This window comes from Macaca fascicularis, chromosome 16 (genome assembly GCF_037993035.2).
Source record: "Macaca fascicularis isolate 582-1 chromosome 16, T2T-MFA8v1.1".
Classification (NCBI taxonomy): Eukaryota; Metazoa; Chordata; class Mammalia; order Primates; family Cercopithecidae; genus Macaca; species Macaca fascicularis.
Genome location: NC_088390.1, coordinates 5769361 through 5784213, shown reverse-complemented (window position 1 = coordinate 5784213; position 14853 = coordinate 5769361). Strand labels below are relative to the sequence as shown.

At 43.4% G+C, this 14853-nt stretch overlaps 1 long non-coding RNA gene and 1 pseudogene across 3 annotated transcripts in view; both read right to left on the bottom strand.

The window, feature by feature from the left end:
- LOC123569447 (uncharacterized) overlaps positions 1-14853 on the bottom strand; it is a 151317-nt gene that overhangs the window by 114239 nt on the left and 22225 nt on the right. For all 3 annotated transcript variants that reach the window (XR_006693147.2, XR_010582242.1, XR_012425181.1), the window contains exons 2-3: positions 5472-5646; positions 5050-5148 (exon numbers count right to left, since the gene is read on the bottom strand). This is a non-coding gene — a long non-coding RNA (uncharacterized lncRNA). The remainder of the gene's footprint in view (positions 1-5049; positions 5149-5471; positions 5647-14853) is intronic.
- On the bottom strand, positions 7959-10709 carry LOC102130683 (protein NipSnap homolog 1 pseudogene; annotated as a pseudogene).

The window sequence follows — 14853 nt, the reverse complement described above, 5'->3', positions numbered from 1 at the left end:
AAAACTATATTCTCTCTTAAGCACAAAACTACAAAACCAAGCGGTTTTATTCAAATTATCTTTTTTCTTAATTATTTTCATCTATTTAAGGTGCCAATTTATGAGTGAAGAATAAGGCTTTGTCTATTTTTCCTTTCATTTCTGTTTTAACTTTATATGTGCTTGCAGCTTCGTGCATTTCTCCGTGTATTTCTATCCGGTTTTGCTTTAATATCTCCATCTCTATGCTGTTGGCACACAATGGTTCATAACTGTGATCATTAATTGATGGATTATTCCTTTTTACCTATAAACAGTGTTTCAGTTTGCCCTTTATAATGCTTTTCACCCTACATTCCATTCTGCTTGGTGTTAATATTGCTATTCTAGATTTATTTGTTAATATTTGTTTCTATTTTTCACCCATTTGTTTTCTTCTTTTTTTTAAGACCAAAAAAAGAAAACTTTTTTCTTCATTGCCCAGGCTGGAGTGCAATGGTGTGATCTCCGCTCACTGCAACCTCAGCCTCCTGGGTTCAAGAGATTCTCCTGCCTCAGCCTCCTGAGTGGCTGGGATTATAGGCGTGCACCACTATACACGGCTAATTTTTTGCATTTTTAGTAGAGATGGGGTTTCACTATGTTGGCCAAGCTGGTCTCAAACTCCTGACCTCGTGATCCGCCTGCCTCAGCCTCCCAAAGTGCTGAGATTACAGGTGTGAGCCACCATGCTCAGCGTCATCCCTTTATTTTCAACATTCCTATGTCATTTTGTTTTAAGAGCTTCTTGTGCAAATCACATATATCTGGATATTGGGTTTTTTACTCAACTTAGAGTCTCTGTCTTTTAATAAGTAAATTTAACACGTTATTATTGTTACTTGGACTTACACCCGCCAAGTGATTTTGTGTCTTTCATACTTTCTCGCTGTTCTTGTTTTTCTCTTTCTGGCTTTGTTTGATTTGCTCAAACCTGCTTTCATTTTTCTTCTAAGTTTGAAATTTACATACTGTATTTATTCTCCCAATGTTTAGTCTTAGCTTTGTAACACTTCTACTTAAACTTGTATTTTTCTTTTATTTCTTTTTTTTTTTTAATTTCTTCTTCTTGTTATAGCTCACTGCAGCCTCAAACTCCCGGGCTCAAGCAATCCTCCTGCCTCAGACTCCAGAATAGCTGAGACTACAGGAGTGTGCCACGATGCCAATTACTTTTTTAATTTTTTGTGGAGATGAGGGTCTCACTGTGTTTGTCCAGGCCAACATTATGTTTTGCTAACAGTATCCAAACTCAAGTCAGTATCTATAATTTTTGCCCAAACAAGAGCAAAATCAACACCCATTTATTTCTCTCAGCCTTCTTGTGTCACATTCATCACCACCACCTCCTTAGTTTTTTGTTTGTTTTTTTTTTTTTTTTTTTTGAGACAGAGTCTCGCTCTGTCGGCCAGACTGGAGTACAGTGGTGTGATCTCGGCTCACTGCAACCTCCATCTCCCAGACTCAAGCAATTCTCCTGCCTCAGCCTCCTGAGTAGCTGGGATTACAGGCGTGTGCCACCTTGTCTGGTTAATTTTTGTATTTTTAGTAGAGACGGGGTTTCACCATGTTGGCCAGGCTGGTCTTGAACTTCTGACCTCAAGTGATCCACCCACCTCGGCCTCCCAAAGTGCTGGGATTACAGGCATGAGCCGCTGCGCCCAGCCCATTCTCTTTTCTTTATAGAGAATTGTTGGTTGTTTCTTACTCTTTGGAAGCCTTTATGATTTTTCTTGAGCTTTGGTGTTGTGAAATTTCACTACAATGTGTTGAATTGTCTTCTTGCATTCATCCCATTTTAGTACTCAGTGGACCTTTTCAGTCTGAGGACTCATATTTTTATTCTATTCTGGGATTTTTTTTTACTTCTATCCTTATTTTGAATTTGTCCACTCTTCGTTCTCTCTATTTGGGGTGGGGTGGGGTGGCTAGTTACTACTACTGGCTTCCCCAATAGCCATTCTCTCCTTTCTTCTTAGAAACAGAATACTGATTTTAACAAGACATATCATCATGAAGAATATCTACTTTGAAGCTCACTGTGGCCATGTGTTTTAATTCTAGACAATGAGATCTAAGCAAAGGCGTTTTGTAGAATTCTGGGAAGCCTGCTTAAAGGGGTTTGAGTTAACTGGGCAGGTCTGGCTTTTCTCTTTTTTCCCTGCCTGCAACACAAATGGAGTGGCTGGAGCTCCAGCAGCTGTTTTTAGCCATTAGGTGAGCTTGAAGAGCCCATGTGCTGGGCTGGCAAAGCAGGAACACAGGAATCAGGGTCTTCGATGATGCTTGTGGAGTCATACGCCAGCTCTCCTCTCCTCTGTACTTTTCTTTGGTAGATAAGTCATCTGTATCTTGTTAAGCCACCACTTTTTGCATCCTCCTATCCTAAGTAATACTAATAATCCTTCAGAATTCTTCTGACGTTTTTATTATAGGAATGTTAGAAATCCTTAATTTATGCTGCGTGCATCAGTCTTTTTTTCCTATGCTTCTCTTGGTTGGTTCAGTGTTGTATTCTAAAGTTTTCAGTTCAGTCTTCTAGGTTACTAATTTACACTTCAGCTGAGGCCAATCTGCTCAACTTTCTATTTTTTCAGCTTCAATCGTGATTTTTTTTTTATTTCCAAGATATCAAGTTGATTCTTTATTTTAATTATGCACACATAATTTTAAAAAAGCACACATAACACAAAATTACCACCTTAATTATTTTAAGAGTACAGTTCAGTGGCATTAAGTTTGTTCACATGGTTGCAACCATCATCACCATCCATCTCCAGAACTTTTTCATCCTTTCAAACTGAATCTGTTTTCATTAAACACCAACTCCCCGTTTTCCCCTCCACCTAGGCTCTAGAACTCACCTTTCAACTTTCTATCATTTTGACCACTCTAGGTCACTTACATAAATAGAAGTATAGAGTATGTGTCCTTTTGTGACTGATGTATTTCACATAGTATAATGTCTTCTTCAAGTTCCTCCATGTGATAGGATTTTCTTCCCTTTTAAGGCTGAACATTCTTCTGTAACATTCTCCTGGATGAATGTGGCATTTTATTTATCCACTCATCCATCAATGGACACTTGGGCTGCTTCTGCCTTTTTGCTATTGAGGATAATGCTGATATGAACATGGGGATTGCAGACTGATTCTTAGGGCAATCTCTTCTGATCTCGTTCTTTTTTTTTTTTTTTTTTTTTTTTTACTTTAAGTTCTGGGATACATGTGCAGAACGTGTAGGTTTGTTACATGGGTATACATGTGCTGTGGTGGTTTGCCGCACCTCTCAATCCATCACCCAGGCTTTAAGCCCTGCCTGCATTAGGAATTTGACCTGATGCTCTCCCTCCCCTTGCCCCCCGCCCGCCAACAGGCCCTGGTGTGTGATATTTCCCTCCCTGTGTCCATGTGTTCTCATTGTTCAACTCCCACTTATGAGTGAGAACATGCAGTATTTGGTTTTCTGTTCCTCTGTTAGTTTGCTGAGAATTATGGCTTCCAGCTTTTGTTTGTAAAAGTCTCTGTGCACCAGGCTGCAGAAGTTACACTGATGTACACTAGCCTGAATATAGGAAGGGGTTGAATGTGCTACCCAGGCAGACACCTACCTCAGCCTCTCTCTTGATTATGGCAGAGATGTGAGACATGTAGGAGAGAGGGGCATTAACTAACCTTCTGGGCACATGGGCGGTCTGGTTTTGCTGGGAGTTGTCAGCCACCCCAGATCCTAGCCTGCCTCTCTGACCCGGAAAACCACACCTACTGCTCCTTTTTTTTTTTTTTTTTTTTTTTTTTTTTTTTTTGACAGAGCCTTGCTCTGTCGCCCAGGCTAGAGTGCAGTGGCATGACACTATCTCGGCTCCTGACCTTGTGATCGGCCCACCTCGGCTTCCCAAAGTGCTTGGATTACAGGCGTGAGCCACTGCGCCCAACCTTGCTACCTCTTAAAACAAGACACTTGATTGTTTTCTACCTGATAAAGGAGCAGCATCTCCCATCTATTGCTCCTTCAGGAGCATCAGGGTCCCATCTCGTCCTGGAATGACAATCACCAGGCCTGCCATGCCTTTGCCCCCTTGCCCGTCTTTTGCATTCTTCCTCTCCTACAGATGATTTTTGACTGCAGTTTTCCTTGCTCCATCTAAGGAGCTTCTCATAATTACTGTCCATCAACTGCCTCTCTCCTTCCTTCCCAGCATGGTAATGAGAACTTGTTACAATAATTATTTCTGTCACTTCTCAGCAGTGAGGGCAGGAGGGGGAGGCTGCTGCATATACATTATCTGCTCTCCTGAACTGGTTGTCTCGTTGTTTTTAAAGTTTCTTATTCTCAAATCACCAGCGCAAATCCAACAGAGTCTGTTATTTTGGGGAGGATCATAAAACACAGAGCAGAGAGTGCTGTGGCATTCACACATCTGTCTCTGTGAAGCAAGCAGGAATTTTTTGGTGGCCAAATATTTTGACAAACGCTTTGCAATTTCCTCCTTGTGCTCTCCCTAAGGAATAGTTTTTCTTAAGCCCAGAGATTCTGTGGATAGTGGTTGGCCTAAAAATGCAAATATTTCTTTGAGTAATGTGGGTTTATCCCGACCCATCCGTTTTATACCTGTGCAGCTAGAAGGAAAATTTTTCTTCTCTCATAATTACCAGCAGGCGGCCAGGCGCGGTGGCTCAAGCCTGTAATCCCAGCACTTTGGGAGGCCGAGACGGGCGGATCACGAGGTCAGGAGATCGAGACCATCCTGGCTGACACGGTGAAACCCCGTCTCTACTAAAAAATACAAAAAACTAGCCGGGCGAGGTGGCGGGCGCCTGTAGTCCCAGCTACTTGGGAGGCTGAGGCAGGAGAATGGCGTGAACCCGGGAGGCGGAGCTTGCAGTGAGCTGAGATCCGGCCACTGCACTCCAGCCTGGGTGGCAGGGCGAGACTCCGTCTTAAAAAAAAAAAAAAAAAAAAAAAAAAAAAAAAATTACCAGTAGGCTTAGGAAACATGCCTTTGTGGGGACGATTCCCAGATCATCTTACCTGGGTTAGAAGCTGAGACTCTACAGGTGGAGGCAGAAGATCAATAATGTAGGGGAGGTAAACTTTTCCTCTATACTTTTAGGTTCTGTGATTGGGGTTCTGTAAATTAAGTTGACAAAAGACACATTAGCAAGAGAAGAGAAGAGTTTATGCAAACCTGAGTGTTCAGTGATGAGTAACTCAAAGTTGTGATTAGAACTTGGGGCTTAAATACCTAACTTAGTGGGGGAAAGGGAGGAGGGAGAAAAGGCTCCTATGGGAAGTACAAATGGGCTTCTTTAGGATATACATTTTTTTCAGGATAACAGGACATTTTTTTAGGTGTGTGATGATGTTTTTCCATACAAATAGAGGTGTTCTTTCCATCTTCCTCAGGGCCATGAAACTCCCCCAGAGAAGGGATCTATAGTAGCTTCATTTACCAGAAGTTGCTGCTTTTAGTCAGACAAGGGAAGCTCTGAGGAGGCTTTTCTCTGCATCTGTTGAACCTCAAATATCTTCAGTTTAAAATAATCTTTATTCCAACTCTGGGGTTCTGAGTGGGTCCACACAGTAAGCTCATATGAGCTTCAGACGCTGGAGAGAGGGCTGTTGATCCTGAAAAAGAGAGGAAGAGAGAGAGGAAAAGAGAGAGGAAGAAGAGAAGAACAGTGAAATGGATGAAGATTCTGGGGAGCCTGGCGAGACCCCTCAAATCTTGAGCAAGTCGCCCACACCTATGAATCATCCGTTGGGAGCAACCTTAGTGGAGCCACTGCAGACTGGGTTTTTATCCAAGATGGCAGGAGGCTGCACCCTCCAATGCTGACGAGAACAGACTGAAGAATTAGGCCATCAGAAATTCTCCAGGGTCATGAGGAAGACCCTGAGCTTTCACAGGCTTTAACTTGGGAGGGTTGAACCAAGCTTACCTAAATTTCCAGGAGGCACAGAAACCCTGTTTGAGCAGAGTAACATGTAAATGTCATACAGACTTCCTCGGGGTGTGAGCTTTGAGCTGAGTACCCAGTAGACGGGAGTCCAAGTCCCTTCTTTTCTGTGTCCCAGTCTCCCTGGGAACCTACTCCTCCAGGAGCAACAGCCCTGATTCCAAATACCTTTAAAATGTCCTGGAAATGTTTTTTTTTAGTATCTAAACCATATGTCCCAGACTTCTTCTATTCCAACTTTTTTTTTTTTTTTTTGGGACCGTGTCTCGCTCTGTCACCCAAGCTGGAGTCCAGTGGCGTAATCTCGGCTCACTGCAAGATCTCGGCTCACCACAACCCCCACCTCCCGGGTTCAAGCAATTCTCCTGGCTCAGCCTCCTGAGTAGCTGGGACTACAGGCACATGCCACCATGCCAGGCCAATTTTTGTATTTTTAGTAGAGATGGGGTTTCACTATGTTGGCCAGGCTGGTCTTGAACTTCTGACCTTGTGATCCACCCACCTCAACCTCCTAAAGTGCTGGGATTACAGGTGTGAGCCACCGCTCCTGGCCTATTCCAACTCTTTCTATTACTATTTAGGACAAAAGCCTTTGTCAGACCAGGTTTCCGTTTGGGAAGGTAAAAAAGTCCTGGAGATGGAAGGTGGTGATAGTTGCACAACTGTATAAATCTGCTAATGCTGCTGAACTATATCCTTTAAAATGGTTAAAATGGATCTTTAACACACACACACACACACAAATGATAAATAAATGCTTGAGATAACGGGTACCCTTATTTATCCTGATGTAATTATTACGCATTGTATGCCCATATCAAAGTATTTCGTGTAGCCCGTAAATATACAAGGTAGGCCAGGCACGGTGGCTCACGCCTGTAATCCCAACACTTTGGGAGGCCCAGGCGGGTAGATTGCTTAAGGCCAGGAGTTCGAGACCAGCCTGGCCAACATGGTGAAACCCTGGCTCTAGGAAAAACACAAAAACTAGCCAGGTGTGATAGCTAATTTAGCCAGCTTGTAATCCCAGCTACTTGGGAGGCTGAGGCAGGCGAACTGCTTGAACCCAGGAGGCAGAGGTTGTAGTGAGCCAGGACTGTACCACTGAACTGCAGCCTAAGCAACAGAGTGAGACTCTCAAAAAAAAAAAAAAAATATATATATATATATATGTACCCATAAAAGTTAAAAATTAAAAATTAAACAAAAATGATTAAAATTGTGAATTTTATGTTTTATATATTTTACCACAATAAAAAAAATCCATCACATTTTATTTTTATTTTATTTATTTATTTATTTATTTATTTATTTATTTATTTGCGACAGAGTCTTGCTCTGTCTGCCAGGCTGGAGTGCAGTGGCACGACCTCAGCTCACTGCAAGCTCCACCTCCTGGGTTCATGCCATTCTCCTGCCTCAGCCTCCCAAGTAGCTGGGACTACAGGCACCCACCACCTCACCTGGTGAATTTTTTGTATTTTTAGTAGAGACGGGGTTTCACTGTGTTAGCCAGGCTGATCTCAATCTCCTGACCTCATGATCCGCCTGCCTCAGCCTCCCAAAGTGCAGGGATTACAGGTGTGAGTCACCGCGCCCGGCAGAACCATCACATTTTTAGACAGTTTTTAGAGGTGCAATTGACATACAGTAAATCACACATACTTAAGGTATATATAATTTGACATATGTATGTACGGTACACACCCAGGAGACTGTCACCACAATCAACATGTCAACAAATTCATCAATCCCAGAAGTTTTCTCATGCCTCTTTATAATTTCTCCCTACAGTCACTCCCTGACACCCCTCTCTTCAGACAACTACAGGTCCACTTTCTGTCATTATCAAGTAGCTTTTGTTTCTTATAATTTTTTTATGAATGGATTTTAAAGTATTTGCATTTTTCTTGTCTGTCTCCTTTTACTCAACGTGAGACTGATCCCTGTTGTTGCTTGTATCAATAGTTCATTCCTTTTTATTATTGAGTAGTATCCCATTACATGGATGTACCACAGTGTGTATCCGTTCATCTGTTGATGGGCATTTGGACTATTACCAGGTGTTTGGTTTTTGTTTTTGTTTTTTGTTTTTTTTGCTATTACCAATAAAGCTGCTAGGAACATTTATGTGCAAGTCTTTGTATAGACATATGCTTTCATTTTGCTTGGATAAATATCTAGGAGTTGAATTAATAAATTGCCAAATTATTTTCCAAAGTATTTGTACCATTTGACGTCCCACCAGCAGCGTATGCTATTTAGTTCCTAAATATTTGAGGATTTTTTTCAGAGAGCTTCTTGTCATTGATTTATCATTTAATTCATTGGGGTCAAATTTAATCCACTGGGGTCCGTTTGGCATGAACCAAATCCGTTTAAATTTATTGTGTCTTGTTGTAAACGCCAGAGTGTGGCGTATCTTGACAAAAGTACATGCTGTGCTTGTTTTCTGTTTGTTTTGTTTTTATAGTAAATGTTTAGTTGGTTGCATCAGCAACCCCAGCATAAGCTTTCCCGGAAGAGGAGCAGAATGAAGCTATCCCGAGGGTTCGTAAATATGGTTTTTCACTGAGGAGACCCCCCAGTCCACACGCTTGGTGGCCCTAGAGGATGAGGATTGAGCTGACGGAATGTCAAGTCGGGGAGAAGGAATCGGGATGAAGGAAACACACGCCCTGGTCTATACTTTTGCCTGCAGGAAGGAGGGAGGGCAGAAGAGACTCCCTGCAAAGGACTGGAACTACACATTCATGTCCTCAACCCCAACCTGTAGGGAAAAGCAGACAACTAACTCTCCATCTGTCTAGTATTAGGAATCCTTCCCCAAATGGTTTTCTGTCACCTCTGGTTTTTTGTTTGTTTTTTTTGTTTTGTTTTTTTGAGACAGAGTCTCTCTATGTTGCCCAGGCTGGAGTGCAGTGGCACAATCTCAGTTCACTGCAACCTCCGCCTCCCAGGTTCAAGTGATTCTCCTGCCTCAGCCTCCTGAGTAGCTGTGATTACAGGCGCCCACCACCACACCCGGCTAATTTTTGTGTTTTTAGTGGAGACAGAGTTTCACCATGTTGGCCAGGGTGGTCTCAAACTCCTGACCTCGTGATCCGCCCACCTCAGCCTCCCAAATTGCTGGGATTACAGGAGTAAGCCACCGCGCCCAGCCTGTCATCTCTGTTCTATCTTCCAATTCTGTATTTCAAATTCCAAATTCTGCAGTTCAAACCCAAGTTCTGAATTCTCTAAGTTGTGCCTTCTGGGTTCTGTTACATGTCTGTCTCGTGCCCCTAAATCCTTCCTGGTTCCTATCCTTTTTCTCTGTCTTTTTGGGTGGAATGTCTGGGCATCTTCCTTACCTTGCTGATTTGAGGGGGATTTTTTTAGCAGTTCCAGGATTTTCCCCATCAGGAAGGACTTGGCTTAGACTGAACAGCAAGTGGGTGGCAATGGCCCAGTGGAGATCAGGGAATTCCTGAGGACCTGGCCTGGCCTGGCCTGACCTCCTTCCCTCCCATTCCACCTCTAACCACTAGACATACTTCCTTTTGTGCAATTAAGCTAAACCGAGGGTTTCTGTGGTGATAGCTGGGGACTGAGAAATCTTAGGAAAAGATGTAAGCAGGCCTAGAAGATTGTTATGCTTCATTCAGAAAAATTAGGAACTGCTTCCAGCAGGGGGAATGAGGGAGGAGGGGAAGGCAGGAAGGAGTTGAGCTGAGCTGTAAGTCCTCAGAATTTGTCATCCTTCTGTTCCCCGTTGTCTGAGCTAAGCACAGACCCTCAGACTCCTCCCAGAGCCGAAAGAAAACCATGACAGCAGGACTGGGGTGCTCCTCTGTCCAGGGTTGCCCTGAGGGAGAACGGGAAGAAGGTAGAAGTGTTGGCAGCATGGCTGGAGAGGTGAGGTCTTCAAGAGGACCCTGATCCAAGACTCCATGTGTTGCACCAGGAGAACTGTATAATAGACATTTCATCCCAGCCCCTCTTCCTGCAGGCAGCACTGTGGGTCTCCTGCCAAGACTGTGGGTCTTTATCTGCCCAGAGATGATGCACAAGGTGGAGCTCTCCTATATGGGAGAAGCCACCATCACCTCCTGGTTCTCCTGCTGGGACTTGCTGCTGGTACCTGCTGGCAGGAGCCCAGTTGTTCCCCTACTCCATCATGGTTCCTGGCTTGAGTTTGCAGGTCCTCAGCTCATAAGATGTTGGAGCCCGCTCTGGGCTGTGGCTCATTCCAGAAGTTGAACTCAAGGAGCAATTGGTGTCTCCTGGACAACAGCATCCGGCTGCACTCCCGGACCTCCAGGTACTCCTTGTCATGCAGTCCACGAGGGCTGGGTAGCCACCTGAGAACCTCCACAGGTGCAGTGCCTAGTCCTGCTCCTCACAGCACATGTTCCAGTTGCCCACAAGGACCAGAGGTGGTCCTCATCGTGGTGCAGCATGGGCAGTGCTGCCTCCATCAGTGCCTACTATAGGCATCTGGCACTCGGGCTTCTTACTGTGAAACTAGAGGTTGCTGGTCTCCTTCTTGGACAGCAGGGTGGAGTGAGCATCCTTCCAGGGATCCACTTTGTGAACAGAGAGGGAGCAGAACCAGTAGCCTTCATTGTCCTTGAATGGAAAAGCACCACAGCTGCAGCCACAGCTGCAACATCCCCAGGATAGGCCTTGGCCTTCCGGTAGCCACTGTGACACTGCAGAGATGATGCACAGCCACGAAGCCGTGTTGGATCAGGGAAGTTTGCAGGAAGACCTCATGGTGTGTTTGAAGAGAATGTATATTCTGCTCTCACTGGGTGGAGGTGCACTAGGTTGGTACCAAAGTAATTGCGGCTTTGGTCCACGAATTTTAAATCATTATAACTAGGTTCAAACACATTTTTTTTTACTTTTAATTTTTTATTTCAATAGGTTTTGGGGGAACCAGTGGTGTTTGGTTACATGAATAAGTTATTTAGTGGTGATTTCGGAGATTTTGGTGCACCCATCACCCAAGCAGTGTACACTGTACCCAATGTGTAGTCTTTTGTCCCTCACCACCTTCCACCCTTTCCCCTGAGTCCCCAAAGTCCAATGTATCATTCTTATGCCTTTGTGTCCTCCTAGCTTAGCTCCCACATATCGGTGAGAACATACAATGTTTGGTTTTCCATTCCTGAGTTACTTCACTTAAAATAATAGTCTCCAATTCCATTCAGGTTGCTGTGAATGCCATTAACTCATTCCTTTTTATGGCTAAGTACTATTCCATTGTATATATATACCACAGTTTGTTTATCCACTTGTTGACTGATGGGCATTTGAGTTGGTTCCACATTTTTGCAATTGCAAATTGTGCCGCTATAAACATGTGTGTGCAAGTTTCTTTTTCATATAATGACTTTTTTTCCTCTGGGTAGATACCCAGTAGTGGGATGGCTGGATCAAATGGCAGATCTACTTTCAGTTCTTTAAGGAATCTCCACACTGTTTTTCACAGTGGTTGTACTAGTTTACATTCCCACCAACAATGTAAAAGTATTCCCTTTTCACTACATCCACACCAACATCTATTACTTTTTAATTTTTTTATTATGGCCATTCTTGCAGGAGTGAGGTGGTATCACATTGTGGTTTTGACTTGCACTTCCATTATAATTAGCGATGTTGAGAATTTTTCCATATGCTTGTTGGCCATTTGTGTATCTTCTTTTCAGAATTGTCTATTCATGTCCCTAGCCCACTTTTTGATGCAATTGTTTGTTTTTTTTCTTGCTGATTTGTTTGAGTTCATTGTAGATTCTGAATATTAGTCCTTTGCCTGATGTATAGATTGTGAAGATTTTCTCCCACTCTGTGGGTTGTCTGTTAACTCTGGTGATTATTCCTTTTGCTGTGCAGAAGCTTTTTAATTTAATTAAGCCCCATCTATGTATCTTTGTTTTTGTTGCATTTGCTTTTGGGTTATTGGTCATGAAGTCTTTGCCTAAGCCAATGTCTAGAAGAGTTTTTCTGATGTTATCTTCTAAAATCTTTATGGTTTCAGGTCTTAGATGTAAGCCCTTAATCCATCTCGAGTTGATTTTTGTATAAGATGAGAGATGAGGATCCAGTCCTTTTTCTAAAAGTTTGACTTTGGCCTTTTAGAGATTAAACCTATAATGGTTGAAGTGAAAAATACATTGGATGGGATTAATGGCAGATTAGACATTGTAGAAGAAAAAATTATTGAACTTGAAGACATAGTAATATAAACTATCAAAAATGAAACACACAGAAGAAAAAAACTGAAAAAAAATGAAGATAGCATTAGTGAACTATGGGACAATTTCAGGTGGCTTTATATACATGTAACTGGAGTCACCAGAAGAAAAAAGACAGGCAGAGTTGGATGGTGGTGGGGGGGCACAGAAAAAATATTTAAAGGAATAATGGTCACAAAATGCTCAATTTGATTAAGACTATAAACTCACATAATTCATATATTGAAACCAATGCGATGATATTGGGGATGGGGCCTTTGGGAGGTGTTTAGGCATTGAGGGTAGAGCCCCCATGATGGGATTAGTGCCCACATAAGGAAAGATGTAAGAGGGCTTCCTTCCTGTCTGTGCTCTCTATCTACCATGTGAGGACACCATGAGAACTCAGCCATGTGTAAACCAGGAAGAGGGCCCTCACCAGAACCCAACCATGCTGGCACCCTGGTCTCAGCCTTCCAGACTTCAAAACTATAAGAAATAAATTCCCATTGTTCAAGCCACCCAGTCTATAGTATTCTGTTATAGCAGATTGAACTAAGACATCAGATCCCCACTCCTTGTGCTACATCCTAGAAACCCGAGTTTCTATCCATATGGATGGAATTAAAAGGGGGGAAATTCCACAACTTACAGATATTTCAAAACATCATGTCATACACCATAAATATGTACAAAAATAAGGTAGAAAAAATACTGGGGCAGACAAGATGTAGAGATGGGGGTGAGGGATGAGCTCCAGGATATCAGGATATGGTGCTAGAGAGATGGTCAGAGCCAGATTCAAAGGCTTATAAGGAACTTGTATTTAATTCCAGAAGCAATGAGGAGCCATCAGAAGACTTTGAGCAGAATAGGCATCATCTGTTCTGCTTAAATAGTAACCACATTGGCTAATAGTTATTGAGTGTCTATTATGAGCCAAATCCATTTCCACATGCTGTATCTGTATCATGTCCTATAACTCACACAAACCCAGCCAGGAAGGTTCTGTTATCTTCATTTCACTTACAGGGAGGAGGAGACACAGAAAGGTTAAGGGACTTGCCATGGGTGACAGCACATCACAGGTTCAGAGCCCATGCCCCCTGCAACCATCACTCCAGCTACAGTGTGGAGCTGGGCAGAGCAACACTAAAGGCAAGCAACCATCCGAGAGGAGGCATGAGGCCTGAACCAAGGCAGTGGTGTGGGAGTGGAGTAAGGGAACCACTGGAAGGAAAGACAGGATGCAGTCACCAAGTTGTTACTTACATGCTTGAGAGAGGAAAGGATTTGAAAAGAAAGGCTCTTAGAGGGTGCTGTTCACAGAAATGGGGACCATTAAGAAGGGCAGGAGAAAGTGATGATTTCATCTGGCCGTGCTGGGTTCACACTCGCAGGGTCATCTGGAAAGAGTTGTCTGGGAGGTGAACAGGTAAAGGTCTGCAGCTCAGGGGAAGGGCCCAGGTAGGATTAGCATGTCATCTATGTACAGGTGTTAGTAATTGCCATGGGATAGATTAGGCCTCTTAAGAAAAGGTGGATGAGACGATTGGCTCTGGTTAAGGATCCAGCTGGGGACAGGAGTCAGAATTAGGGCTGGAGCCTGAGGACATCATCCCTTCTTCCTGATGCCTAATCTCAGAAACAAACTCCTAAGAACAACCTACAACGGGCACCTTGTAACAGTCCACCATGCTCCGAGACTGGGCATACACCACACCACAGAAGAAGCAGCAAAGTAAGATGAAAAGTGTCAGGGCTGGGCCTGGTGGCTCACACCTGTAATCCCAGCACTTTGGGAAGCCAAGGCAGGTGGATCACCTGTGGTCAGGAGTTCAAGACCAGCCTGCCAACCGGATGAAACTGTGTCTCTACTAAAAATACAAAAATTACCAGGCATGGTGGCACGTGCCTGTAACCCCAGCTACTTGGGAGGCTGAGGCAGGAGGCAGGAGAATTGCTTGAACCTGGGAGGCAGAGGTTGCAGTGAGCCAAGACCACGCCATTGCACTCCAGCCTGGGCGACAAGAGAAAAACTCCATCTCAAAAAAAAAAAAAAAAGAAAGAAAGAAAAGAAAAAGAAAAGAAAGAAAGCAAAGCAAAACAAAGCAAAGAAAAGAAGTCAGACTTCAGAGTCAGACAGACCTGAGCATGAATCACAGCTCCATCATTTACCAGTTGTGTGACCATGAACAGATCATTTAGCTTCCCTAAGTCTTCATTTCCTTAACAACAACAAAAATGATGCAGCTGATAATGCCTACCTTGAAGACTGTATGTGAGGATTAAATGAGAAAACGTATGGAAAGCACTACGTATATATATACTACATAGTAGATATTCAGTAAGTGACCACACAGCCATCTCTCCTGCAGTCCCAGCCGCTCTCTTCTTCAGAGCACATTTGATGTCATTCTGGCCTTGGTAGAACTCCCATCTAGACCTTCTCCAGCTCCTTCATTTGTGCCGATGGGAAGCAGGAAGGCTACAAAACCCTTGGCAAAGAAGTCATCCTTAGAGAATTTAGCATGTTTAGTGGGGAATGTTTTAATCAGACAGTTGTGAGTTCCAAAACAGACTCCAACACTTGCTGGGTACTTGATCTCAAGCAAGTCATCCAACCTGTCTGAGCCTCAGTTTCCTCATCTGTA